Here is a 14,066-nt window from a genome sequence, read left to right as displayed (position 1 = left end):
CTCCGAAATCAAACATTCTTCCCCATAAAAATATACAAGGTGTTTTTGTCTCATATGTCTTTATTTTACCAAATTTAGTGCTTTAAAGTTACATTTCTTGCCTTAGTTATTGAGATTCCTACACTAGTCAAGACTCAAGAGTATTATCTCCAGGCAAAAAGAAGCTTTGAAGACTAAAACTACTAATTCTGGAATGACTAAAGTTAAGGGGCAAGAATACCATTCTGGAGTCATAATTTTTTCAAAATCACAGTTTTAGCATGACTTGGAGCTCAGTGTTTTCCTAGTGCAACATCTAAGTACACTCTGGATGCTACACAAGAAGGAGTATGCAGTATGGTGGATTTAATTGAGACATATTATGTCTTAGTTTCTAGTGAATATACAAAGGAAAATATCCAAAATGAGTAAAACATCTTTCCATATTAATGTCTTCCACTCCTACTCTGCTTTTGAGTGCTTTTGTTTTTCATCTAACTTCTGAATGAAACATGAATGATACTTCACCAAAAAAATAAAAAAGAAAAAAAGAAAAATCTATTCTGATGAGAAGTTAAATTGAACTTTATGTTGTAAACACTGATGTTTGAAAATATGTCTGAAAATATGAATTTATTTTAATTTTTGTTTTGTTTTGTTTTTATCCTCTGGTATGATGCGTAACAGAAAAAGAGGATTTTAACCTTTCCAGAGTAGTGGTAGCTCAGACTTTCTAACTGTGTTAAAACTCTTAGGAGGACCTGTTTGGAATTGCAGTGAGAGAGTGCCTATGGGTTTTCTCTGCCTCCTGATGAAACAGTGAAGCCATGAGGAAACTTCTGATAGCATTTACCTTTACTGGGTTACTATACTGTTCCAGGGTTATTTTTGGCTTGCCCATATTCATTCCCACTGCCATAAAATCATACCCACTTCCACCTGATGTTGTTCATCCTGAGTTTGTACCTAATTTTGGAATGAGCTGTTGGTTATATTACCACCTTTTTATAATTTATCTTCCTCACAATTTGTTTATCCATCAGATGTTGCAGAAAGGAAAGACAGAGGTTTTTTTCTTCATGGGCTTTCTGTTCTCACTTCAGTCTTCTGTGTGTAAAGGAAAAAAATAACTTCCCTAGGGAGGCAACTGTTCCCTCAGGCATTGGGACAGCTCTGCTGGCTCTCAACAGTGGAGCAGCAACATAGCCATGAAACCTGACCAAATGGAATATTTTTAACTTGGAAGTGAAGTCAGTGGCAAAAGCCACAGCAGCCTGAACTGATTGCCACCTTGGGGAAAAGTAAACCCCAAGAACACAAAAAAATAATCCCTTGCAAATGCAGTGATGGTTTTACACGAGTGTTAAGTAGCAGTCTTATTGGTTGTGATGGCCAGGATGTGTCCTCCCCCCTCTACCACAGAGAGTTGGTGCAGATATGGAAGAGATAACCCAGGGTGAAAGGCCCAGAAAGGGGTTATCTCTAATGCCGAAAAGGCTCAGGCCCCAGCTAAGAATCAACATTGAAGTCTGGAGAACAGATGTAGGAACAGATAAAAGAAATATCCTTGACTGAGAGACACTGTTTACAAACTAGAAAAGATACACAAGTTATCAAAGAGGCAGAAGGCTCTTATGCCCTAACAAATATTTAAGACTTTTCTCTGGAGTTTGGACACAGATTCCACAGTTACTTTCCTGGGAACTGAGGGAAAGGATCTCAATCTGTGCCTCATCAATAACTGGATGGTAAGGCACATTGAATCCTAAGTTATATTATTTCTTCACTAGCTGTAAAATTAATGGTACCTTTAACCTTGAGCTGAATGTACCTACTAGTTGTCTCATTTTTTGTCCTTATTCTTGTGTAGCATATAGTTTGTTTTAAGTCTTATGTCTGTTAGTTTTGTGTCTATTAAATAAATAATTCTTTCTGTAATAGACCGAATCAGGCATTATTCATCACAACTTGTGAATGAGATTGGGTTTTGGGGTGCTGGCAACCTCAATAAAGGTACTGCCTGCTGCTGGAGACCTGGGCAAAAGGCAGGGACTTATCCAAACTTCCACATCTATTCATAACTGCTGTGATTGTTCACAACAAGTGAACAATCACTTGACTTAAAAGGAAAGTGACCGAAGTTTACGCTTTACCAGCATATAAAGAACTGCTATATTGAAAACAAAAATAGGCATCATAGTATTAAAAATTCAGGAAAGTATTCTGGAGTTTGTTTTTAGTTTTCTTGATTATCCAATAACATTAAAACATGTACCTATATTTGCTATTTACAGTGGTGTCCATGTCCTGCTCTGGAGAGGACCAGGTAGGTTCTGATTCCTGTGGCAGAATTAGACACAAACGAGATCAACGCTACATCCACAAACAGTTTATTAATACAGAAATTGGCCCTAGCAGAAGTGATAGGAAAAGTAGTGATAAAGGAAGGAAAAGAAGCAATATTTTGGAGAGTTGAGAGAGAGAGAGTGAGTTACTTCCATGGATCCAACAGTGTCCTGTCGGTCCAATTCATTCAGTCAGTGGGTGGCTGGTGCACAAGCAGGGGCAGGAGGCTGACAGGTGATGCAGTTTATAATTCCTTATATACAATTTAGCCCCTCCCACAGCCTGGTCGTCCAAAGAAATTATTGATTCTCAAGGGAGGTTGCCCAAAGAAATCCTCCTGGCAGCAGAGCCTCCCTCTGCACTCAAGGGGGTTGTCCAAAGAAATCTTCCTTTGAGCAGAGCCACCCAGCAACAGAGCCTCTCTCAGTCCTCCCTCCCATGACCACCATGGGTCCCAAAACATTCCTTTTCATGTCTGCTGCCAGTACTTTTCCAAATATAGAAGTGGCAACTAAAGCACTTAATGTCAGTTCTTGAAGTAAAACAGATTTCTCAGCAGCAGCTCAAAATGAAGTTCAAACAACATTGAGACATTTTCATCTTAGCATTCATCAGTCCCTCACAAGTGGCGATAGGAATAAATGTTTATGCTGCCATACATCTTTTATGAAGTCTATGGTTTTTCTTATATTTTGGGGTTTTCTGCATATTCAAGTATTTACTGTGCAGTGTCTGAACAGGAACTACAGGTTTATATTGTTAGGCTTTGCTCCAGAGGAGAGCTAGTGAGGTCACTGCTGCTTCAGAGAAATCTCAGAAAAACTTATATTGTATAAAATATTCCATGTACTAGAACTAAGGGAAACACAGATAGTGAGACAGGCTTTGCTGTTCTTCTTCAAGACTGAAATAGAGAAGTATCCATTGCTCTTCATCACTGCTCTTCATTACTGCTCTTCATCATGTGCAGAGATCGAGACATGTCTCTCCCTGTATGTCATCTGATTTTTCATACCTGCTGACAATGCTGGCCTCTCTCTTGCCTCCCAAGGACCTAGAAAAGAGCTAAAACTTCTTTCATTCCTAAATAGATTTACAGAAAAAAATTTTTAAAACATCATCCAAGAATGATAGATCACTTTATCTCCTTCTCACTGTCTTTCTAATACCTCTTTTGCTCATTGTAATATTCTGGTATTATAAGGAGCATGGCTTATAAACTTTCCAGGGGCAGAGAATAGCCAAGTTGTTCTAAACATTTCCTCACTTTGCATTAACAGTCCCTAGGAAACTTCAGTATGTTCTATTTATCAAAAAAACCTGGAATGATCCATTAAAAAAAAAAAAAAATCTACCATATAAGTGTATATTTGAAGAAATTAATTGATCTGCAATCCTACTACTTTGATACTTCTATTCCATAGAGGTACCCAGATTACTGGGAATTATTTTCTTACTTATTTTGTGAATTGTTCTGCACTTCCCCAAAAATCAACTTCCTCCCCCGCAAAAAAACCTGCTGAAATACCAAAATCTAACCAACTGAACAAACAAAATAGCAACTCAAAACAACTCAACAAATATCTTCCTCTGTTTCTGAGTTTCACTCAGGTGAAGGGTGGAAACATTTTCAAATGCGTTTGGAAATAAAAATTTTGGCATTGGGTAGAGAAAACAAACTTAAGGCCAGGTTAGAAAGGACTTTGAGTGATCTTCTACAGTGGAAGGTGCCTTTGACCCTGGCAGGGGGGTTAGGACTGGGTGATGTTTGCAGTAACTTCCAACTTGTGCCATCCTATGATTCTATGAAAAGTAGACAGTTTTGCAAGATGAATAAGGTGTTTTATTGCTGTATAATTTTTCAGAATGAAAGCATTGCACCCTTCAATTAATAGATTAAAAATCCCTTTGAATTTCTGGAAGAAGTCTGGAGTTCTGGAATCTCATTGACTTCCTCACCAACAGGAAGAATACTGGTGCTGTGAAAAAGTGAAAAATTTGGGCTGCCTTTCTAAAAGGCCATTTTTTAGTACTGATATGGTTTTTCTAGTTTAAAAAAGAAAATCAAAATAATTTTATACTGTATAAATGGATTTTCAGATGTGCTTGCAATTAAACTGCATTTTATTGCTTTTGGAAAAACTCAGAGGAGAATGAAAGTGCTATCAAAAAACCGAATAGTTCCTGGAATGTGCAGTCTGATATTGCTATGAATACTGAAATAAGCATATTTGTTTCTTGTAACTACTCCTTTTTATGTGGGATGGAGGGCATCATATATTTAACAACTGTCTAAAAGTCAGATCAAGCAAACTTGGCTGCCTCAGTACACATACACAAACAACTGGAAACAATCCATTTTGAGGAGGAAAACACATGAAAAAAACTGCAATGGCCTTGCATTGAGGTAACAATTTTATGCAGCATAGAGATCTGAATAATATTCCTTGGAACAGGATAAGTTCTAAGGCTTGAACTTTATGGTTGGGTAGGTTTTTTACAGCCTTAAATAATTTTATTTTATCTTTTTGTGCTGTTGTCTGTACTTGTATTCTTTGAACTTAAGATTTTGATAAAATGCGCCAGAAAATGGGGCAAAAAGGAGGGAAAAAAAGTCTTTGGAACTGGACTATTTCATAAGTCTGGAAAAGCACAGTTAATTTCCAAAGCAAGTTATTTATTTAATGTTTCATTGAGGACATGTGAAACATGCGTTCTCTTTTTTAAATGATATTTAGTGTAAAAATGCAAAATAATTAAAATGGTTAATTTACTTCACATCTAGATTTGAAAGCTGAGAAGGCAGATATTGCAGTTATTGACTTCTGAACTTGCTTTTGTATCTGTCCATTAGCTCCATGCATATGTGAGCAACTGATGACTCATTTTAGCAGAAAATGGTGGTTAAAGGCCACATTTCTGTTTCGAGCCCTACTACCACTAAGTTTAAGGACAGTTTGTATTGCTGCAGCCTTGTTCTTGGAGTTCCTCCTGCTCTATTAATGTCTCAAGCTGAGCTTGAGGCAGTAGCTGAAGTTCAGTAAGCAAAGTGGTAAAGAAAGCATCTGTTATTGCACTCTGCAGTACTGATTAGCAGAACAGGAGCTGCTTTACTTTACAAAAGGGAAACTGGATTATTTGAAATATACATTTTTTTTTCTCTCCTCTCTGATAAGAATTCAATCACTCACGAAATTTTGCCGAGAAAATGACTTAAGAAAATACAGAAAGCTGCTAACAGAAAGTGGGCGGCAGCCAACTGGTTGACATCCAGATATGACAAAAAATTGAAAGTAACATGTAATTCAAATACTAGAAAAGGGCAGAGAATTTTTTTCTATCAAAGGTAGCTGTTCTTCAAGGAGAACTTGTCATGAATGTTCATCTTCTTGTCAAGAGCAATTTTCATCTTGAGCATCATTACTGTTCAAAAGTTAAAGCTTATAATTGTTTTCAGACATGTCAGTGTCTTCAAAAATGCTTGTGACCACTAAATAGTCATGCTAATAGAGAACAGAATAATTAATGGAAATGCTTAAGAGTAAGAAAAAATTGTTCTCATTTGTGATATCCTCTATTATTACCACACTGGAAAAAGAACTCGGACAAAATCCAAAACCAAGCAAAATTTAATTTTCAAATGAGGTTGTGGAAACTGGACATGGTTCTTCAGTTAGCTGTTTATTCAGAGTTAAAAATATATACTAAGAACATTTTAATAATATTCTTAGTTTCGAAACGAATTTTAATTTTTCATGCAGTTCTAATAATAAAATTGTAACAGTGACATATGGCAAGATGACAAGTGGTAGAACTCGGTAGGTATAGCTCTTCTGACAAAAATGGTTTCATTTAGAAGGAATTTACCTTCAGCATTGAGACTTTTGAAACTGCCTGCCAGCTGTGGAGCCATGTGGAACTGTGACTTCTGAGATGAAGGGTTTAGATAGTTTGCTGGCTCCTTGGTCATTAGGTTTATATTCAAACTGTAGAACATCAGTGCATGATTCCATGCCAGGGCAAGGTCTGGAAGTATGCCAAATGCCTGCCTCTTGCCTCCCCCTGTTGGATTCCCATCAAAAGATAGAATAGAGGCACAGGGTATTAGGAAGCTGGACTTAGTTTGGACGTCTTTACAGGAGTCCATCATCATGCCAGGGTATCCACATGACCTGCGAACTAGTTGCAGTATAAAAGTCTCCCACCTTTACCTTACCAAGAAATGCTTTACTGATATCAAGGCTATTCAAAAGCAAAGGAGTCATATTGTCTACAGAAGGCTACTCCTCTCCTTCGTAATTTTTGAATAATATGAGCAAGCAGGATAATTGTTCTAAAATATACTTGCAGGCTGAACCAAAGAATCTACTACAATCCTTCCTGGTTTTTTTTTTTTCCTAGCTCTAGTGTAATACTTATATAAACTATATAGAGCTACCCGTAGTTCCCCAAAACACATTATTTGCAACTGGAGCTGTTACTTGCAACTCGGAGGTAGCTCGTGGGCACTCTTTTCTGGTTACTTGAGACTAGACAATCAGAATCCTCAAATGTATTTGCCCCCCACCAGCACAGATTGCTTGTTCAAATACAATGGCAGTCAAAGCAGTTGCATGAAACTGACTCAGCTGGTTGTGTCCTTACCTGCTTATTCTAAAACATATAAAATGCAGACACAGTGAGACACAGCACACATTACAACAAAGTGGTGTTAGATTGCAAGCAGAAGAGTAGTAAAGACAGGAAAGTACTAAAGCTGTCTAACATTTTCATTGCTATGTTTTTATTTTTTCCTTAAGGGTCAGGTTTACATACATCTCTATATTTACAAAATTATTAAAGTTAAGTAAAATATCTTCTTAACCAAATAATAGTGCAATCACTACAGGTAGTGGAATGGATTCTGCTGTATTGCTATCACAGTTCTCCTGCCATAGTAATCAAATGTGAATAAACTATTTGGTAGAAATTTTTTTATACCAGTTCACTTATGCCCACCCTAGAGCTGGTAGTTTATATGGTGAAAGGGGTGCAAACATCACATGTAAACAAACCTTTTACATTCCATAGGTGAAATTGTGTCTTCAATACGACCGAGAATACCCAGCTGTGCAGTTTTCCCATTAATCAAATAGGGTTAACATTAACAATGTTTGCCTACCTCATAGCAGTTCAGGGAAGATTATTATATTTTCATCCTTTTTAGGATGAAAAGTGCTACACAGATAATAACCACTGCAAAAGAGGCTGTGATGACCTGCGGACCAAGGTACTGCTTAGCTATGCCATGCTTTCCACTGGAACTGTCTGTTCACAGGCATTAATCTCTTCCTGAAATCAAGCAAGTGAATGCTTTCCAGAATTTAAGGAATTTTTAGGTCTGAGCAAAAGCAACTGCAGTGCTTTGCAGTGTGCAGTGAGTGAAAAACCCCAAACTTATGAAATCATTAATTGTGTCTCTTCCAAGATGAAGCAATAATTTTGTGAAAAGACAAAGTTGTATTCTCAGCCCTATCCAAATCAAATTCCTGGGGTGCCCCAACCATGATACGTTTGTTACCTAACATTGAGCAGGACTTCATCTTTCTACTGAGAACTTGTAGGTACTTCCCCTTTGACTTACAGCAAGAATATTAACCCCACAGATATCACTAGGTTTTACATGGCAGTGCCACCATAAAAATTTAAAAATCTTACTTTACAGTATTGTAGATAATTAGTTTTATTTTCCCCAGTTTTACAATTAGCAGCCCTAAGAGCCAAAATTGCATGTGCTGCAGGTCTGGCCTTAAAAATGCCATTATACAAGAACATGTTTGATGCTAACAACAAAGTGCAAAGGATACAGAGAGAAAATTACCAAATTAGTACCTGTGTCAGATGAAAAGCAAAGGGCTTACAGTTGTGTTTCTTTCTTAATTTTTTCCTAAGTTTTGGAAAGTGAAGGGGAGAGCAGGAGTAGCAGGATGTGAGGTTTCCCACGAAACTACAGAGCTAGATCACCAAAGCAACTGTAATATAAAGGGAAAAATGCTGCTGAAGAGCAGTCTACAGAAGAAGCAGCTTTGTGCTGTTTGACTTTTTTTTTTTGCTACTGAGCAGATTTTTGCTGATACTTAGATTTACAGTCCACTGTTGATTATTTAAAATATACTCTTTTGTGTTCAAGAAAGGGCTATTGCTCTTCGAGAGGAAAAAAACCCTCAATTTAGTTTTTATTAATGTATTGTCTTACTAATCAGTGTAAAAATATGCAAATATTTTTCTTAACATGCTTTTAATAATCATTCCATGTAGGAGTAATATTCTACAAATTTTCATTTAAAACTGTTTTTATTGCTAAGCTCTGCTGCCATTATGTTGCATAGGGATTTAATCACTATTCTGAGTGTGCACACAATTTCTATTAATGCCAATTAATAAGCACTGATTGAAGAAAAGAAACACATAATTGTTTCTAATTTTCATTTTCCACAGAAATTGTTTCAGCAAAGTTTTTGTTACTTTTATGATGATATAAATACATTTACATTAAAACTAAGTCAACAGCAGAAGATTTAGATGTGTATTTTTTTACTTTTTCTTCCCATTTGAATATATAAAACTTATTAATTTGTGAATTTAATGGAATTCAAGAATGTGAATTTTTGTGAATTTAATGGAAATTCAGAAAAATCAATGAGGTTGGACTGATCAGGGATTTCCTTGGCATCAGCTGAAGTATGAGTTATATCTATTAGATCTGAATTTGTAAAGAAAGGTGAACATTTGTAGTTTGGCATTTGCCTACGGAAGGAAGACCAAAGTTCTACTGGAATGTCAATTCCCTTGAATTCTGGGACAAAGTTCAGTGAAGACAGGTCTGGATTTCAGCATGCTTATTTGGAAGCATTCTGCTCACACGTGATACTACCTCAACATGAAAATAAGAGTCAAACAAAAAAAAAAGGCTTCTAGAAACAGGCAATGTAGCCAGTTATGGTGTATGATTTTTGATAGCTATATAGAGACAGTTAATTGTTGAGTCCACATCTGCAAAAATAGCCTGTGTTTGGAGTCATTTGAACAGTAGCAACATCAGGTATTGCTTGTGCAAAGAACTTCCTCTACTGTTCTGTATATGATTTTAAACATATTTATAAAGAAGTGCACTGAAATGTATTAAAAATTTCAGCTGCTTCTGACAGTTTTGCATTCATATTGCTACAAAGTTTTAATTTTCTCCTATCTCTGAAAAAAAAATAGATTGTAAGACAAATTTTATTGGAAATGCTTTTTTATATGTTATAATTTCTTGTTATATATATATATATATATATATATATATATATATATATGTGTGTGTGTGTGTGTGTGTGTGTATTATACTTTTTTCCAGCAGAGGGACAGTTAAAGTTCACCTGCACATTGATTTTTAGTGTTAAGTTTTAAGTTTCATTTTTCTCCTTGGAGTGTCATTAACCACAACTAATATTAATTACTTTTTTAAAAAAGAATTTACTAATCTCTTTGAAACAGATGGAAAGAATACTATATTCTGAACTTATATATCTTAGAATAATTTATTGACGTGTGTAGGTATCTGCCTTAAATTATCACATATTACTTGGTAAATGTGAACATATATTCTGTACATGTCCTGAATGTTTCTTACAACTTTTTACACTTATACAGATTTTTTATTTTTGCTGAAAAGAAGTTTTCATGGGTGAAATAACTTCATATTGAAAGAGTATTTGCCCGTAATATATATACGTAAGTTTGAAATCTAATTTTTTGGTAGTTGGCTTTTTTCCCAAAATAAGAATGTTCAGTAACAAAGAAAATTGGTATAATTTACTCTTTTGTCAATAAGAAATTAAATTGAAAATGCAAGACTAGTATATTGTCAAGCTGTGACTGTTTATAATTGCAAAGATCAATCCCAGTTTTCAGGATAGGCTGTTTTATTTTTTTTTCCCCAAAGGCTTGATAAATAATCTACACAGATTTTGTAAAATACCAAAGGTTTGGCTATGAAGCACTGTCATGGGGGGGCTGATTTATCTTAAACATGCACAAAACTCAGTATACTGCTGATTCTAATCACACATTTCTCTAAAACTCATTTGAATGTGTTTTTTCAACAGATCAGAAGCTGAAAATCTGTCTCAAGCAGAATGCCAAATGTACCAGTATGCCAGAGTGGCTCAGGGTAGGAGTGGAGCAAGTGCTATAGCATCAATCCATACTTTCACAGTTTTTCTCAAGTTTGCAGCACTATTTGGGTTGAAATATATGTAGACATGTACTTCACAATGCCATACCAATGATGTTTAATAAATGCACTTAAAATAAAATAGAAAAAAATTAAGCATCTTGCTGTGAAAAATATAAGATAACAATAGACAAATAGTTATAAATACATAATGAATACATATATAAATACAGGCATGGAACATTGTTGTTAAAGTTGAAAATTAGTTCTTAATGTTTCCCCACTTCTCTCATAATAATTTCTGCTTTCTAGATGTTCATTGAAGGTGCTATAATTTTACTAAAATGCAATCTTATTAAACTAAAGCTTGTATGCAAGATTTGATTTAGTTGAGAGTTTTTTTTTTTGGTTAGCTGGTTTTGGGGTTTTTTTGAGTATTTTTTTGTTAATTTGTTTTTGTTTTGGTTTTGGTTTGGGTGGTTTTTTTTTTTTTTGGTCTTTTATATAGTGAAAAAAAGCATTGGGATTCCTTAAAACACGTTTTTTTAGTTTTCCTAATGTTACTGTTTTGGTTTAAAATATGTGTAAATGTAAGATAAACAAACATATTAAAAGCAGACTGTGAGCTCGACCTCTATCAAATAAAATGAGACCAGTGTCCAGTTCCTAGCTGGTCCTGACTCCCCTCAGAATAAGCTACAAACTGCATGACTTTTATCTTCCCATCTGTGTAAAACAACAAACAAACAAAAAACAAACAAACAAACAGTTGAAATAAAACAAATGGATCTATAATAGTTCATAGAATCCATAAATTTGTCTTGAATAGGTATTCCTGAACAGAAAATTCCTGTGTATTCATAAAACTGGGGGGTTTGTTCATTCATATCAGCCATAAGATTATACAGGTATGTTTTAATTCTTTGCCTTTACCGCCGTTTATTTCTGTACAAGTATATAGAATATACTTAAGAGCATGCATGTTGATTTCTTTTTGTCTTATATATGTCAAGCTTTATTTTGGAAAATAAAAGAAATATCCATAAAGGATATATGAAAACAAAACATCTTTTTAGAGAGGATTTTAAAGAGCAAAGGGATTTCCAAATATTCTGTGGACCTTAAAATATACATTTTCAAATTAAAAGATACTTGAAGATGTGGATGAAATTAAAAACCCTCTTTGTATTCAACCATAAAATGAGGGAAGAACAGATTTTTTTAATGTGAATCTTACTTTTTAACAACAGTATGAAATTTCTATTCATGGCCTTGAATCCACGTTTCACATAGTTATTCAATTATATTTTTACTCAGAATTCACAAAATTTGCTGTTCTTACTCTAACTGCTTTCAGAAAATGCAATTATAAATATTTACACCATTCTAGTAATGATTTCATGTGCATTTCAAGAGCCAAATTGCATGATTTTTAACATCTTCCAATTAACTGAAGAAGTTCAGTAATAGCCAGTTTAAGAGTTTTTTCCCCTTCTTCTCAAGTGAAACCACCTGGCAGCTATTCAGCTAGTCCTCTTTAATTTTTTTTGGTCATTATTTGTAAATCAGTATTTGAAAGGTTTAGAAAGAAATATGCTAGTAAGGAGAGCAACATGAAAAATATTAGACTGAGGAAGCTAATACATAAATTTATTCAGAATAAATCTGTGTCAAACAAAAAAAAAAAAAGCTATCACATTATTAGGAAAATATGGCATGTTCAGGAATCATCAGTATGGAATGAGCCACTATTTATATTCTCTAGATTTCAGTTTTTCACTTGTAATAATTCGTTTCTTTGCCCTGTAATAATTGGTTATTTCTTTGAAAATCAGAGTAAAATAAAAGTGAGATTCATGTTGAAGAGATGATTTCCAAAGCATCTCTTCATCTTTATGGATAAAGAAAATACACAAGAACCCCGACAATTTATTTCATTGACTGAAAACCTGAACAGCTGAACAGGATGTTCAGTAAGGCTTTGTGTCTAACAGAATACCTTTTTGACTTGTAACTTATCAAATTATTCTTGATTTCACACCATTCTTTTGCAATATCTTTTGTGGAGTTTTGGGGTGGTTTGGTGTTTTTTTTTTTTTTTTTCCTAGTTAACATTCCAAAATCTTATTTTTGGAGGATTGAAACAGAAGTAAGGAAAACTTTTCAGGTGGGAAATCATTTATCTAACCAAGCTGGCTGGACAGAAAAAGAGGTGCAAATAATAAAATTAATTTCAAAATGGCATAACCAAATTTTACATATAAGGTTAACACATAACAGTGTAACATGAATACTACTGCATGTGTGCAGGGCAGGGTACCAGAAACCTCCCCTTCCCGTACTTTGTCAGATCATATGAACAATTTTGCAGTATAATCAGGGCTTATGTACAGAGAAGTGGATGTGCCTTGTACATATGTGGAGCTAGGTATGCTTTCCCCAGACCTTTGAAACCTCCATCGAATCTCTTGGTATTTTTTGCAACAGTCATTGCTTCAGCTGCAGTTCTGTTTGTTGCCAGCTTTCTAAACACACCAGCCAGGAGTAGCCCTGGTACTGTTGGAACTCAGCTCCCAGATTTTGTTAAGATATTCCTACATTAAGACCCTTGCTATAGCAAAGTATCAGAATGAATAATTGCAGGTCTAGCCTAAAACCCCCTAGCCTGTTTCCTTTATCTGACTGAAAACCATACATAGCCCTTGAATAAACAGAATAGCAATGACTGACTCATCCAGCTCTTCAGATTTCTGTGATTCTTTTCCAAGTCTACATTTAAAAGTATGGACAACTTTACCTTTGTAACCAAAAAATTTCCTCCCGTTGCAAATCAAGATAGTGAAAGACATATTTTTAAACTTAGAAAATAAATGTTTGCCTTCAACCTCAGGATGCCCTCATATTTGTAGATGACTAATAGAAGATGGAAACTTTGTGGGCAGATGAGTTCAGGGATACAGCTGTAAAAATGATTGAAGCTTAAGAGATGCTGAGATGCTGAAATTGGAAAGGACACACACTTAGAGACAACTATAGAACTTGGAAACTCATGGTTATAGAACAAATGCTAGAACTCTCATTGTTCTTTTCTCTACCCTCACTCTGTGATGTCACCCAGAGAAAATGATTCTTTTTAGTTATATAGGATTTCAAACAGTTAAAAGATGGAAAGTAAAGAAAGAAGAAAAAATATATTTTCAATATTCAAATTAAGAATTCTATCTCCAAAGCTAAATTTACGATAGTCTTTCTTCTGAGCAATTATTCATAAAAGGACAAAACCATCAACAAAAAACCCCACCATGAAACCTTCATTCATGCCCAACCGAGGATATTAACTTTAAGAACCTTTTTAAAGCTGTTTCCCTAGCTTCATAGAAAAGTGCATGGCATGCACTGCATAGTCCCAGTCTAATCAAAAATTATTTCATTAAAAAATTGCTGCATAGGTGTTTTTTTCCAGTAGACTACACACAGCATTTGAAGTTATCTATCACTTTTTCCCTTTGGAGTTTACCGCTTACAAATGGAGTTTCATGCTTCA

At 35.0% G+C, this 14,066-nt stretch overlaps 2 long non-coding RNA genes across 3 annotated transcripts in view; one reads left to right on the top strand and one right to left on the bottom strand.

The window, feature by feature from the left end:
* Positions 1 to 10,901, top strand: part of LOC140682308 (uncharacterized) — an 84,173-nt gene extending 73,272 nt beyond the window's left edge. Inside the window, exons 5-6 of one of the 2 annotated variants that reach the window (XR_012053852.1) lie at positions 7,532 to 7,594; positions 10,455 to 10,901. This is a non-coding gene — a long non-coding RNA (uncharacterized lncRNA). The remainder of the gene's footprint in view (positions 1 to 7,531; positions 7,595 to 10,454) is intronic. The other variant, XR_012053851.1, reaches the window with a different exon arrangement.
* Positions 1 to 14,066, bottom strand: part of LOC116807831 (uncharacterized) — a 70,265-nt gene that overhangs the window by 34,195 nt on the left and 22,004 nt on the right. The gene's annotated exons all lie outside the window — the stretch shown is intronic.

Source organism: Taeniopygia guttata, chromosome 2 (assembly GCF_048771995.1).
Source record: "Taeniopygia guttata chromosome 2, bTaeGut7.mat, whole genome shotgun sequence".
In the NCBI taxonomy this organism is placed as follows: Eukaryota; Metazoa; Chordata; class Aves; order Passeriformes; family Estrildidae; genus Taeniopygia; species Taeniopygia guttata.
Note: the sequence above shows the minus strand (reverse complement) of the source record. Positions and strands in the feature narration are given on the sequence as shown.